Here is a 12,705-nt window from a genome sequence, read left to right on the forward strand (position 1 = left end):
TGGAACGGAACTAGAGGTTAATGGATCAGGCTTCATTCCCTTGGTGGGCGGGGCACTAATCTGACCACTCCTAGGTTTGTATTTAATGTAGCCTATTCCCAAAAAAAAAAAAATATATATATTTTAAAGATTCCTATTATTTTGAATGCCATTGAAAATGCAGATTATTTTGGATTCCTTTTGTTTTTCATGTTATGTAGCTAGACCTGCTGTATGCTCCATGAGGATTGTTGGGTTTTAGGCACAGGATGGGCAGCGGTCCTCAAGCTGCATTTGAATAAATCATTAGAATAATTCATAGCTGCCTGTTTAAAAAAAAACAAAGAAAAGGGTAACGCAAGGTAATGCCACCAGATGCCATAACAGCCACACACTGCTTTGTCACTTGTGTACAAAAACCCTCTCTAGCTTTCCCTAAACAGATGCTTGACTCCAGATGTAAGCACCACAACATCTCTGACACGGCATGGAAGTTTTTCAGTGGTTTTGTGAGGCTAACTGGTGAGTGAATTGCCTCGCTAAAAGCCTCCCATTGCATATCCCATGCCTGGGGCTTGGTGCTGTAGAGAATGTTCTGCCTCTCCTCTATCTGGGTCAATTCACAGCAGAATAGATTTCTCTCGAAAACTAAGTGTAGCATTTGCAAGTCGATGCCAGTTTCATTGAATATGCTCCGAGACGAGTCCCTCCAATGACTTCGTAATTTGCTCATCTCGGTGCAGATCATGGGTAGTTAGTTTAGCCATGATCGCCAAGGTTTACTGTGGAAAGAATAACTCTTGACTTCACATTGTCACTTTTTCAAGCTCTGGGTCTGAGCCAACTCGCACACTATTACTGTGGAATATAAGTTTTTAATACGGTTTCTGGAACCGAGCGACAAGTGGTGAATTTTGGTAGTATTCTGTGAACACTGAATAGTTTATTTCTAAGTGTACTGTAATATTCTTTCCGTTCCCGTTTTCTAGAACCGCGTGTTTTGTGACAAACCTGAAGACATAGCTGGCCGAGGTTTGTTCCGAATCAGTGGAATTATTGCATAACTGCGCATATCCCATCATCGCTACGCAAGCCGTTATGTCATAAACCTTTTGGTAATTACTCCCCCCCCCTTTTGGATCACATTTTAAATGTAATCTCAGAATGCGTTTTGACGTTCTCACACAACCCGATTTACCTTCAATATTCAGCAGCTTGGAATCACGGGAAATATTTTGTGAAGCCTGTTTGCTCCTTGTCTGTTCTGATTTTATAAACTCAAATCATGCTAATCAGAGTAGCAATGTTTCTGTTGTGTTAAATGTAGCGGTTTGATAGAATTTAGATGAGGCTTAATGTGAATTTTCTGTGACAAACTAAGATATGTATATGTATATGTATATGTATATGTGTATGTGTATGTGTATATATACATATACATATACATATACATATATATATATATATATACATATACATATACATATATATACATATATACATATATACATATATACATATATACATATATACATATATACATACACACATATATACATATATGTATATATGTGTGTATGTATGTTTGAGGCCTAACTAAAAAGAGAATATCATGGTGACCACCAGTCTCTACCAATAATCTTGGTTGTAACACTCCCCCCGAGCCTCACAGTAGTGCAGCAATACCTCTGTGATTTTCATTCCTGGCAGTTAGAAATGTGATCTCGTGATTTGCCACAGCTGCCATTACAGAATCATTATCATTTGATTGGCCAGCTTGTGACCGACGTTGTGAATTAGACAGAGGGACGTGATTGGTGCTTTATTGAACGAGGCCATTTAGACCCAAACGGCCTGCTCCTCCCTCAGCCATATCCTTCACACATCAGGAGAGTGGAGGTATTGATCTACTCCACACACTCCCATCATTGAAACTGGCTGACTTCCTCTTGGTATAGGGTGGGAGGAAGTTTTTATATTTTTTCTAACAGTGCTTTCCTACTCCTCTGCTTGGCTGCTGTACTAGTATGTAGGTGGAGATCCTTCTCATGGCATTTTTATTTTTGTACAGCAGTCCATTTCTGCAAAATGGCATATTTTTGCACACTACCCAAATTCCATTTCTCCTGAGGCTCCCGTAGAGGTGACTCTTTCTGGACGGTGTAGGGATGTTTTGATCCTGTCTACTTGCCAAACCATCTCTGCGGCAGCCAACCCGTGGCTTCCAGACCATCCCCAACGAGTTTCGCAGGGTAGCCTTTGAAGTTTGGATGGTGTATTAAATATCTGGGTGTCCTGGAGGAGCTCATAATGAAACATAAGGTTACGATAACTTTATTCAATGTGACATTTTAGAACACCTGGGTTCACTCCGACTGGCTGCACTAGAGGCTCACAACAGTTTTCTGACATTTTAAAATCATTCTCATGTGTGCCTTCCCTTTTGAGTTTAAGCCATTAGTTATAATCCACACAGTGTATTGACTGAGCGGTGGGGTTGGGGGGAGGGGGCCCTGTGGAGGGGATTGAGGGACCAAGATGTTTTGGGTTCTAATCATTTTGGTGAACGTCCATTAGCATTGGCCCTGGCCCCTACTGTCAAGTGTTGCAGGCGGCTCCTTAGTCCACTCACATGTGCACACCACATTTGCATGCACACATACTATACGTTTGACTACACACACACACGCACACACAGAGTAATCTCACTTGAACAAGAGCTGGTAGTCTGCAGGGAGAATGTTGCGCAGTGTGCTGCTCAAGTGTTCTTGCTGATCCTCATTTCACATTCTTAATTGGTTCCTTTGCAGGGGTAGATTTTTAAGTGACAACCGTGATGCTGAACTGCCTCGGTTCAGCCCAGCGCTAGATAATGTCCCTCAACTACTGAGATCTAAATATAGAAGGGTTAGCTTTGGGATATGCCTGCTTGACATGCTCATACATAATGCATTACTTTGGGAGGTGTTGCATTGCTCTTATTTTATTCTCTTTCATTATTACAAATGAGGTTAAGATCTTCATGCCTTTGAAGAAATACCTTGAGTTGATAGATTGCTTTCCAACTGAATTATGTTAGACATGAGTATTTCAACAGGCTTAACTTTTTGTTTTTAACCGAAATTCTTCTGCTTGATTTTGTTGGGCATTGATTCATAATATTTTAGACTACGTGAAGGCTATGTGAAACTGAGTGTGTTCACGTTTGCACCCATCCCTCGTCACCCGTGTCCCTATGGTGAATGCATGACCTCTTGGGAACATAGTGTGACGCACTGTACCCGTGATGACCAGAGTGCCAGTGACGTGTGTGCTCAGTCCCAAGTGTGCAGATCAGTGTTGGGAGCCAAGTGAACACATTATGGAAATAACCAGGGGAAAATTGCCCATATTAACTAATTGATGATGTGGGTGATCCAACATAATCCTCATGCTTGTTTCTCTAATCGTATGATTAGCTCTATAACCCGGATCACCAACTAGATTTAGCCACAGGATCATTTTATTTAACTAAAATAAAATGCATTTAAAAAGTGGATGGTCAGGAGGCCGGAACATAATGACAAATAATTTTGTAGACTGCAAATTGAGCTCAAGAAGGCCAAACAGATATTTTTGACTAAAACAATAATTTCAAACCTTGCTTAATAATATGTGTATATGATCATATACAGTGTCTTCAGAAAGCAGTCATACCACTTGACTTACTCCACATTTTGTCACAGCCTGGATTCAAGTGATTTTTTTCTTTTCTCTCACCCGTCTACACACTATCCCATTAATGACAGTGAACATGTTTTTAGACATTTTTGCAAATGTATTGAAAATGAAATAGAGATCTCATTTACATAATTATTCACACCCCTGAATCACCTTTGGTAGCCACTACAGCTGTCTTTCTTGGTAAGTTTCTAAGTGCTTTGCACACCTGGACTGTACAATATTTGCCCTTTTTTTTTAAATGTATGTTTTACATCTTTAATTCTTTAAGCTCTGTCATAGGTTGTTGACCATTGCTAGACAGCCATTTACAAGTCTTAGCATAGATTTTTCAAGCAGATTTAAGTCAAAAATGTAACTCCAGGACATCCACTGTCTTCTTGGTAAATAACTCCAATTTAGGTTTGGTCTTGTTTTAGGTTATTGTCCTGCTGAAAGTGAATTAATCTCCCAGTGTCTGGAAGGCAGACTGAACCAGATTTTCCTCTAAGATATTTCCTGTGCTTAGTTTCATTCCGTTAAAAAAAAAGTCCATGTAAAAAAATAAAAAATAAATCCCCAGCCCTTAACGATTACAAGCATACCCAGAACATGCTGCAGCCACAACTATGCTTGTAAATATTGAGTGATTTACCCCAAACAGAACACTTTGTATTCATTTTTTTTTCAGTATTACTTTAGTGCGTTGTTGCAAACAGGATGCATGTTTTGGAATATTTGTATTCTGTACAAGTATGTGGAGTAACTACAATGTTGAGCCATCACCATTTAAACTCTAGCTGTTTTTAAAGTCACCATTGGCCTCCTGGTGAAATCCCTGAGTGGTTTCCTTCCCCTCCAGCAACTGAGTTAGGAAGGACGCCTGTATATTTGTAGTGACTGTGTGTATTGATACACCATCCAAAGTGTAATTAATAACTTCATCATGTTCAAAGGGATATTCAATGTCTGCTTTTTTTTATTTTTACCCTTCCACCAATGGGTGCCCTTTTGTAAGGCATCGGACAACCTCCCTGGTCTTTGTGGTTGAATCTGTTTTGAAATTCACTTCTCAACTGAGGGACCTTACAGAGGTCAAGTAGTCATTAAAAAATTGTGCTAAACACTATTCCACCCGGTGAGTCCATGCAACTTGTGAGTTGTTAATGTTTTTACTCCAGAACTTATTTAGGCTTGCCTTAACAAAAGGGTTAAATCAGTATTGACTCAAGACATTTTCATCTTTTCATTTCTGAATTTCGTAAACATTTTGAAAAACATAATTCCACTTTGACATTATGGGGTATTGTGTGTAGGCCAGTGACGACAAATGTAATCAATTATTAAATTCAGGCTGGAACACAACAAAATGTAGAAGTCATCGAGTGGTGTGAATACTTTCTGAAGGCGCTGTACCTCTATGCGTGGGAATACTTTGGAACAGATTTCCTAAATAAAAATCACTTGGTGCTGATTTGCATTTATTTTATTAAAAAATATTTTAAATAAAACACTTTTGTAAAAAAAATAAAAATAACTTGAGGGGGGGCCCAAATAGTTGGAACACCGCTCTACAACAACCTTAATCAAGGGTTACCGTGTAGGTTTGAGTGATGTTTTTCCATATACGAATGCTCCTGCACACACAACTGCATCTGCACCATTGATATAATTTGTTTACATGATTTAACAATCCTCATGCTTTCTCCCATGTTTTTCCTTCAGTGTTGGAGAGGAAGATGTCAGTAAGGCAAAGCAGAGAGGAGCTGATTAAGAGAGGCGTGCTGAAGGAGATCTTTGAGAAAGGTGAGATGCTTTCCTCCCTATCAAAAATTTAAAAGGATCAAATTAATTTAATCCTGTGCCCCTAAAGTGTTTTGCTTATCAATGTTTCGTCATCCTACAGTGAATTAGTGTGTGTGTGATTTTTATTGCATGTTCTGCTCAGCTAAATTGCCAAATTGCATTACTTTCAGAAAGTCATTCAGCCACTTTCTAGTTTAAGGCTCTTTTTCTTGACTCCTAAAGTGCATTGAAATCATTTAGTGATTTGTGTGTGGCCACCAGTTAGATATCTCACTCACTCTCTGTAAATAATAGTTTTTTTATTTTCTTATGTTGCACGTACCCAAACATTTTTTTATGATTCTTCTATGTTACGATTTTTTTTTTTTTTTTTGGGGGGGTTATTGACAAATGCTGTGAAAAGGGCATTAAATATAGAATTATATCAGTCATTCATCCATGATCCATTCATTTGACTCATTAAGGGTGCATCAATCTAAGTAACATTATAAAAATACATGACCAATTTCTGGGACCATTTTTGTTTTCTCAAAAACATCTGTAGCTTCTGACTGGTTTGGCCTACAAAGTAGTATATCCACTCTATGGAAAGATGCTACCCTGATTACGGATAGTCCTGCATGAATTGTGAATAATGATGAGTAAGAAAGACGCGTAAACATCATACACCCCCCCCCCCCCAATAAAAATGCTAACTTTGCCTGTTTTTGTAATGGCCCGCAGGTTGTTTTATTTGGCCCACCAAGTTCTGAGCAATTAAAAATATATATATATTTTTACATAAGACTAAACACCAGCGAATCAGCTCCAAGGATGTTAATTTTGGAAATCCTTTCCAAAATACTCCCACACATAATAGAGAGGGACAGTGCCTTCAAAGTATTCACACCCCTTTGCTTTTTCCACATTTTGTTATTAGAGTGAATTTAAAGGAATTACAGTAACTGGAGGTAGCATTTTTTGGGGGGGGGTATGATATTTGTGCATAGGGCTGTTTTGGTGACCGTATTACGCCACACCACCAGTCTCAATGTCAACAGTGAAGAGGTGACTCCAGGATGCTGACCTTCTAGGCAGAGCTCCTCTGTTCAGTGTCCTTTTGCCCAGCTTTATTGGCCAGTCTGAGATATGGCTTTTCTTTACAACTCTGCCTCTAGAAGGCCAGCATCCCGGAGTTGCCTCTTCACTGTTGACGTTGAGACTGGTGTTTTGCAGGTACTATTTAATGAAGCTGCCAGTTGAGGACTTGTGAGGCGTCTGTTTCTCAAACTAGACACTAATGTACTTGTCCTTTTTTGCTCAGTTGTGCATCGGGACCTCCCACTCTTTCTATTCTGGTTAGGGCCAGTTTGTGCTGTTCTGTGAAGGGAGTAGTACACAGTTGTATGAGATCTTCAGTGTCTTGGCAATTTCTAGCATGGAATAGCCTTCATTTCTCAGAACAAGAACAGACTGACAAGTTTCAGAAGAAAGGACTTTGTTTCTGGCCATTTTGAGCCTGTAATCAAACCCACAAATGCTGAAGCTCCAGATTCTCAACTAGTCTTAAGAAGGCCAGTTTTATTGCTTCTTTAATCAGAACAACCGTTTCAGCTGAAATAGTCATTAACAATGAATACACTGTATTTCTGATCAATTTGATGTTATTTTAATAGATATAAAATTATCTTTCTTTCAAAAAACAAGGAAATTTCAGTGTCCTTAAACTTCTTCAAACTTTAGGGTCTCCTTGCTCATTAGTTATTTTCTGCTACTACCCTCAGTCGTGTTTTTTAAATGTTTCCCAACTTAACTGTTTTATGTTCCCTGAGACCAACAATAAATGTTTCCTTGGCCACATATTCCCTAATTTTCATAAAACCCGCCACACTTGTGGTCTCCTTTTCCATCAAATGTTGTGCTCGGAAAAAGAATAGGCTAGGTGCAGCTGGTGCGCGTCAACTAACTCATTCAGTGCAGGGGTGTAGTGCTGCCAGAGCGCACCGGAGACACTCTGCCGCTTCTCACACGGTGGTGCACATTAAGGTCAAAGCTGAATCAATCTTTTCCCCTCTTGGAAGATCACATAATGATTCATTCATTTTCTATATAATGGTACTGTTACAAACACCACCTTTTTATGATATTTAGATGACTAGTCCAACAACAAAAAATCTCATGAGGCCATAACTCAACAGCGTGCGAATGTCAGCTACTAGGCTGAATATGGTTTGATTGAAACAAAATACAGGAAGGCTATATAGTGTCTTAATAATTATCCTCTTTAGGATCATACCCGTTTAAAAAAAAAAAAAAAAAAAAAAAAAAAAAAGTCACCTAAAATTACATCCCCAAATCTAACTGCCTGTAGCTCAGGACCTGAAGCAAGGATATGCATATTTTTGATACCATTTGAAAGGAAACACTTTTGAACTTTGTGGAAATTTGAAATTAATGTAGGAGAATATAACACACCTTAGATCTGGTAAAAGGTGATACAAACAAAATAATTATGTTTTCTATTTTATTTTTGTTCCATCATATTTGAAATGCAAGAGAAAAGCCATAATGTAGTATTGCAGTTTAGGCGCAATTTAGATTTTGCAATGTGTGTCCAAAGTATTGCAATACTGCACAATATGTTGGCTCAAGTGTGTCCAAATGTGCCAAATTGTTCAAATGATACGTTTTCAGGTAATTAACTATAGAGAACATACATGTTGTATTACCATATAATTTCTGTAAGTTTACGCACTCCCAGGAATGTCCTACACGATGGATCATTTGCGTATACACTAACTTTAACACATCTAGAGGGCTGGGCAGAGGTGTGTGTGTGTGTGGAGCCAGAGACAGCAGGGGTTCAAACTGTAGAGCCCAGTTCCTACATTTGAATATAAAAAATAGATTTTTATCAAACCAACTATGCTACAATTTATCTCTGGGACCCTCAAGATGACAAATCAGAGCAAGATTACTGAATGTAAGAACATTATTTAGCTTCAGAGGTGAACGTAACAAGCCAGCCCATATAAGACCTGTTTATGTCAGAAAAGATGCCTGCTAATCACGTTGGTGCATGTTAGCTCTACTGTCCCGGTATAGGGACACCAATCGCGTAGAGGTTTTAACTACAGCTGCTCTAATTCTCTCACTAAAACAGTTATTCAATTGCAAGAAGATCTAAATGCATATTCCAGGGTGTCCTGCAAAATCATCCTCTTGTCCTGTATTTGGGTATTTTAAAATGTGGTCACCCTACCAGCATGAGTGAGGGGATAAGAAATAACCTGCGGGAAAGTGGCTTGCATCAGCTATTCCAGTGCATATGCTGACATGTATTTTTGCCCCTGTTCCTGCCGATTTGGATAATGGGCCATTCTAAATCCAAACTAATTTGACATAAAGGCAATATTAAATTGAGAATAGTCTGATGGGTGAAAATACGATTACTTGATGAGAGAACAGAGTGTGCAGCTTTCTCAAAGTCCTATAGTCTCATCATGCAGGCCATAAGCTATATGTTTTGATTTCTAACGTTTGCATCATTCATAACTAAAGTTGCCAAATAACTATAAATCTAGTGTATAGGACCAGTTTCAACTGATCACTTTTATGCTCAACATAGCCACTTCATATGTATTCGCATTTGCTCTGGAATGGGGGAAAAAATATATATATTTTATTCAGGTAGGTTCAATTATACATTTTTTGCTATAAAATAATGGCACAGGACTTTTACACATTTTGTCTGCAAAACGAACGGGCCTATGGGATGGCGCGTAGCCAGATAGCATACAGTAGGCCAATCATGGCTTTATTGTGATGGTGTATATTAAATAGATTTTATTAGACATTTAATTTTTATGTAATGTTCCAAAGGCTTGCATCAGTGCCTTGTATGTGTGGAGGACTGAAGATCCTAAAAGGTGTTTATGTTAAAGGAATTTATTACCATGAGACCGCCAGTCTTTTGCATGACAATAACCGACAAACACATTTTCATTACTACCACCAGCCCTCTGTGTGTCTTAACTTTCCCACTCATCATGATTCATTCAGGACTATCCATAATCATGGTAACATCTTTCCACAGAGGGGTCATATTAGTTTGTAGTCGAAACCTTTCGGACGCCACAGACCTTTTCAATAAAATAAATAAATTAGTTGGCACAGGGATGGATGGGGAACTCAGTCCTTGGGAGCCAGAGTGGTCACACCTTTTCCCCCCCATCCCTAGCAAACACCGCTGCTTAAACCAATTGCATTCTAAACTGAAGATCATGATTTTAGTTGATCATTGGAGTCCGGTGTGTTAGCTAGGGCAGAAGTGTGACCCCCAATGAGGCTCCCTGGGACTAGAGTTGCCCATCCCTGGGATAGCATGTCTTGGGGGTATGCTATTTGTGCGTCTAACTTTCTCACTCGTCATTATTCAGGACTGTCCATAATCATGGTAGAATCCACATTAATGTAGAAGGGTTTAGATGCATTCTCATTTAAAATAAACTTGACTCAAATGACACACAAAATTAATTACAATTTCTATTGGGCACGAAATAATCTGAAACATAAATATATGAATGATTAAAAAAAAAAATGTATAGCCTACTGTTTTCAAACTCACCCTTCCTTTATTGATGGCATTTGGGAAATGGAATAAGCGAAACGGATAGTCTGATCACTCTCAAACTTTTTTTATTGGAGCGATGGCTCCTCAAGTCTGATTTTGCTCACGTGCTGTAGTAGGCTGACTCATTTGCATTCAAGCTTTTGTGCTCCTTTAGGAACAACTCTCTTTCCTGACAATGTGCATGAAGAATAGTATTCTGAAACGGTCAACCAAGGAAAGTTTTTACTCAAGTTATGGTTTCAAAGGGGTATTTTCTCATCTGAGGGCCCAGATGAGGCCCCATGTGTCAGACGTCACTCTCTCTCTACGGCATTTCCCAGCTACACGTCCATGGACCTCATGCTGCCAGCCTGCCACAATCGTCATTATGCAACCGTTAAATCACTTTTTATTTTTATTTTGTTGACATGGTGAGGAATTGGTCCTTGGGAAGCTGTCAGACTCCACAGTTTGAACATCTCTGAGTATCTTCACTTAACAATGAGTCATTCTTTCCTCGCCGTCGTTGCTAGCGGGAGGCGACCTCTTGATGCAAAAGGAACAAGGAGCTGTGGTGCGTTTTTGAGTTTCACAGCAGGATCTGATGGGCGCAAAACACGCCTGTCTAGGAGGATTGATTCGTGTGTGTGTATATACACGGAACATTTGGAAAGTATTCAGACCCCTTAACTTTTTCCACATTTTGTTATGTTACAGCCTTATTCTAAAATGGATTAAATTGTTTTTTAAATCTAGACACAGTACCCCTTAATGACAAGGCAAAAACTGGTCACATTACATAAGGATTCAGACCATTTAATCAGTACATTGTTGACACACCTTTGGCAGAGATTACAGCCTTGTCTTGGGTATGACGCTACAAGCTTGGCACATCCTTCTCTGCACATCCTCTCAAGCTCTCAGGTTGGATGGGGTGCGTCGCTGCACAGCTATTTTCAGGTCTCTCCAGAGATGTTCGATCGGGTTCAGGTCTGGGCTCTGGCTGGGCACTCGGACATTCAGAGACTTGTCCCGAAGCCACTCCTGCATTGACTTGGCTGTGTGCTTAGGGTCGTTGCCCTGTTGTAAGGTGAACCTTCGCCCCTGTCTGAGGTCCTGAGTGCTCTGGAGCAGGTTTTCATCAAGGTTCTCTCTGTACTTTCCCCCATTCAGCTTTGCTTCGACCCGGACTAGTTTCCCAGTCCCTGCCGCTGAAAAAGCTCCACACAACATGATGCTGCCACCACCATGCTTCACTGTGAGATGGTGCCAGGTTTCCTCCAGATGTGACGCTTGGCATTCAGACCTAAGAGTTCAGTCTTCAAACTCCAAGCGGGCTGTTGTGCCTTTTACTGAGGAGTCTTCCATTTGGCCATTCTACGGTAAAGGCCTGATTTTGGTGGAGTGCTGCAGAGATGGTTGTCCTTCCGGAAGGTCCTCCTTCCAGAGGAACTCTGTCAGAATTACCATCGGGTTCTTGGTCACCTCCCTGATCAAATCCATTATTCCCCGATTGCTTGTCTGGGTGGGTCCAAACTTCTTCCATTTTAAGAATGATTGAGGCCACCGTGTCCTTGGGGACCTTCGATGCTACATAAATGTTTTTGTATCGTTCACCAGATCTGTGCCTCGACACAATCCTGTCTCGGAGCTCTACTGACAATTCCTTCGACCTCATGGCTTGGTTTTTGCTCTGACATGCACTGTCAACTGTGGGACCTTATACAGACAGCTGTGTGCCTTTTTTTCCAAATCATGTCCAATCAATTGAATTTACCACAGGTGAACTCAAGTTGTAGAAACATCTCAAGGATGCTCATGGAAACAGGATGCACCTGAGCTCAATTTCGAGTCTCATAGCAAAAGGTCTGAATATTTATGTAAATGTATTTGTTTGAATTTTTATTTTTATATTTTAAATATTTGCAAACATTTCAAAAGTTTTTTGCTTGGTCATTATGGTGTATTATGTGTTGATTGAGGAAAAAAATATTTTATCCATTTTAGATTTAACGTTACAAAATGTGGAAAAAGTGAAGGGGTCTGAGTACTTTCTGTCTGCACTGTGTGTGTGTTTGTATTGCACAACCATATCCTTCTCTTGAATGATGCAGCACCTAATGTCTCTCGTAGACCTTAATTTCCATCTCATCTGTACATTATGTTCATGATTTGTGTTTGTTTCTCCAGCAACCGTGGAGTTCCGATCCTCGATGGAGGGCGGAGTCTGTACTCAGGAGCCCTCTAGTATGAAGTCGTCTATGGTCCTTCCTTCAAAGAAATCTGTTGGTTTCCTCTGCAACGTTCAGGACAGCGCCGCCAAGCCCCCCATGTACCACAAACAGCCCCCTGCGCTCCCACCCAGACCTTTCAATAGGATTCCCAACTACAGCACAGGTAAGCGTACATACACCTGCCACTGATGCCCCTTGTTTCAGACTTCTACAAAAGCACTTAATGTGCCAAAAACGTAGAGCTGGGCGACATGGACAAAAATCCATATTGCTATTTAAATGATTTGATGCGAGAACAATAACTTAATGAAAGTGCACTAGTTCTTTTTATAATTTTTTTTTTTGATTGCCCTTTAAACTACTACTAGTCTGATTTTATTGTAGCCATCAATTCTC

At 39.9% G+C, this 12,705-nt stretch overlaps 1 pseudogene; it reads left to right on the forward strand.

The window, feature by feature from the left end:
* LOC135558796 (phosphatase and actin regulator 1-like) overlaps window positions 1-12,705 on the forward strand; it is a 47,842-nt pseudogene that overhangs the window by 12,622 nt on the left and 22,515 nt on the right.

Source organism: Oncorhynchus masou, chromosome 17, assembly GCF_036934945.1.
Source record: "Oncorhynchus masou masou isolate Uvic2021 chromosome 17, UVic_Omas_1.1, whole genome shotgun sequence".
Classification (NCBI taxonomy): Eukaryota; Metazoa; Chordata; class Actinopteri; order Salmoniformes; family Salmonidae; genus Oncorhynchus; species Oncorhynchus masou.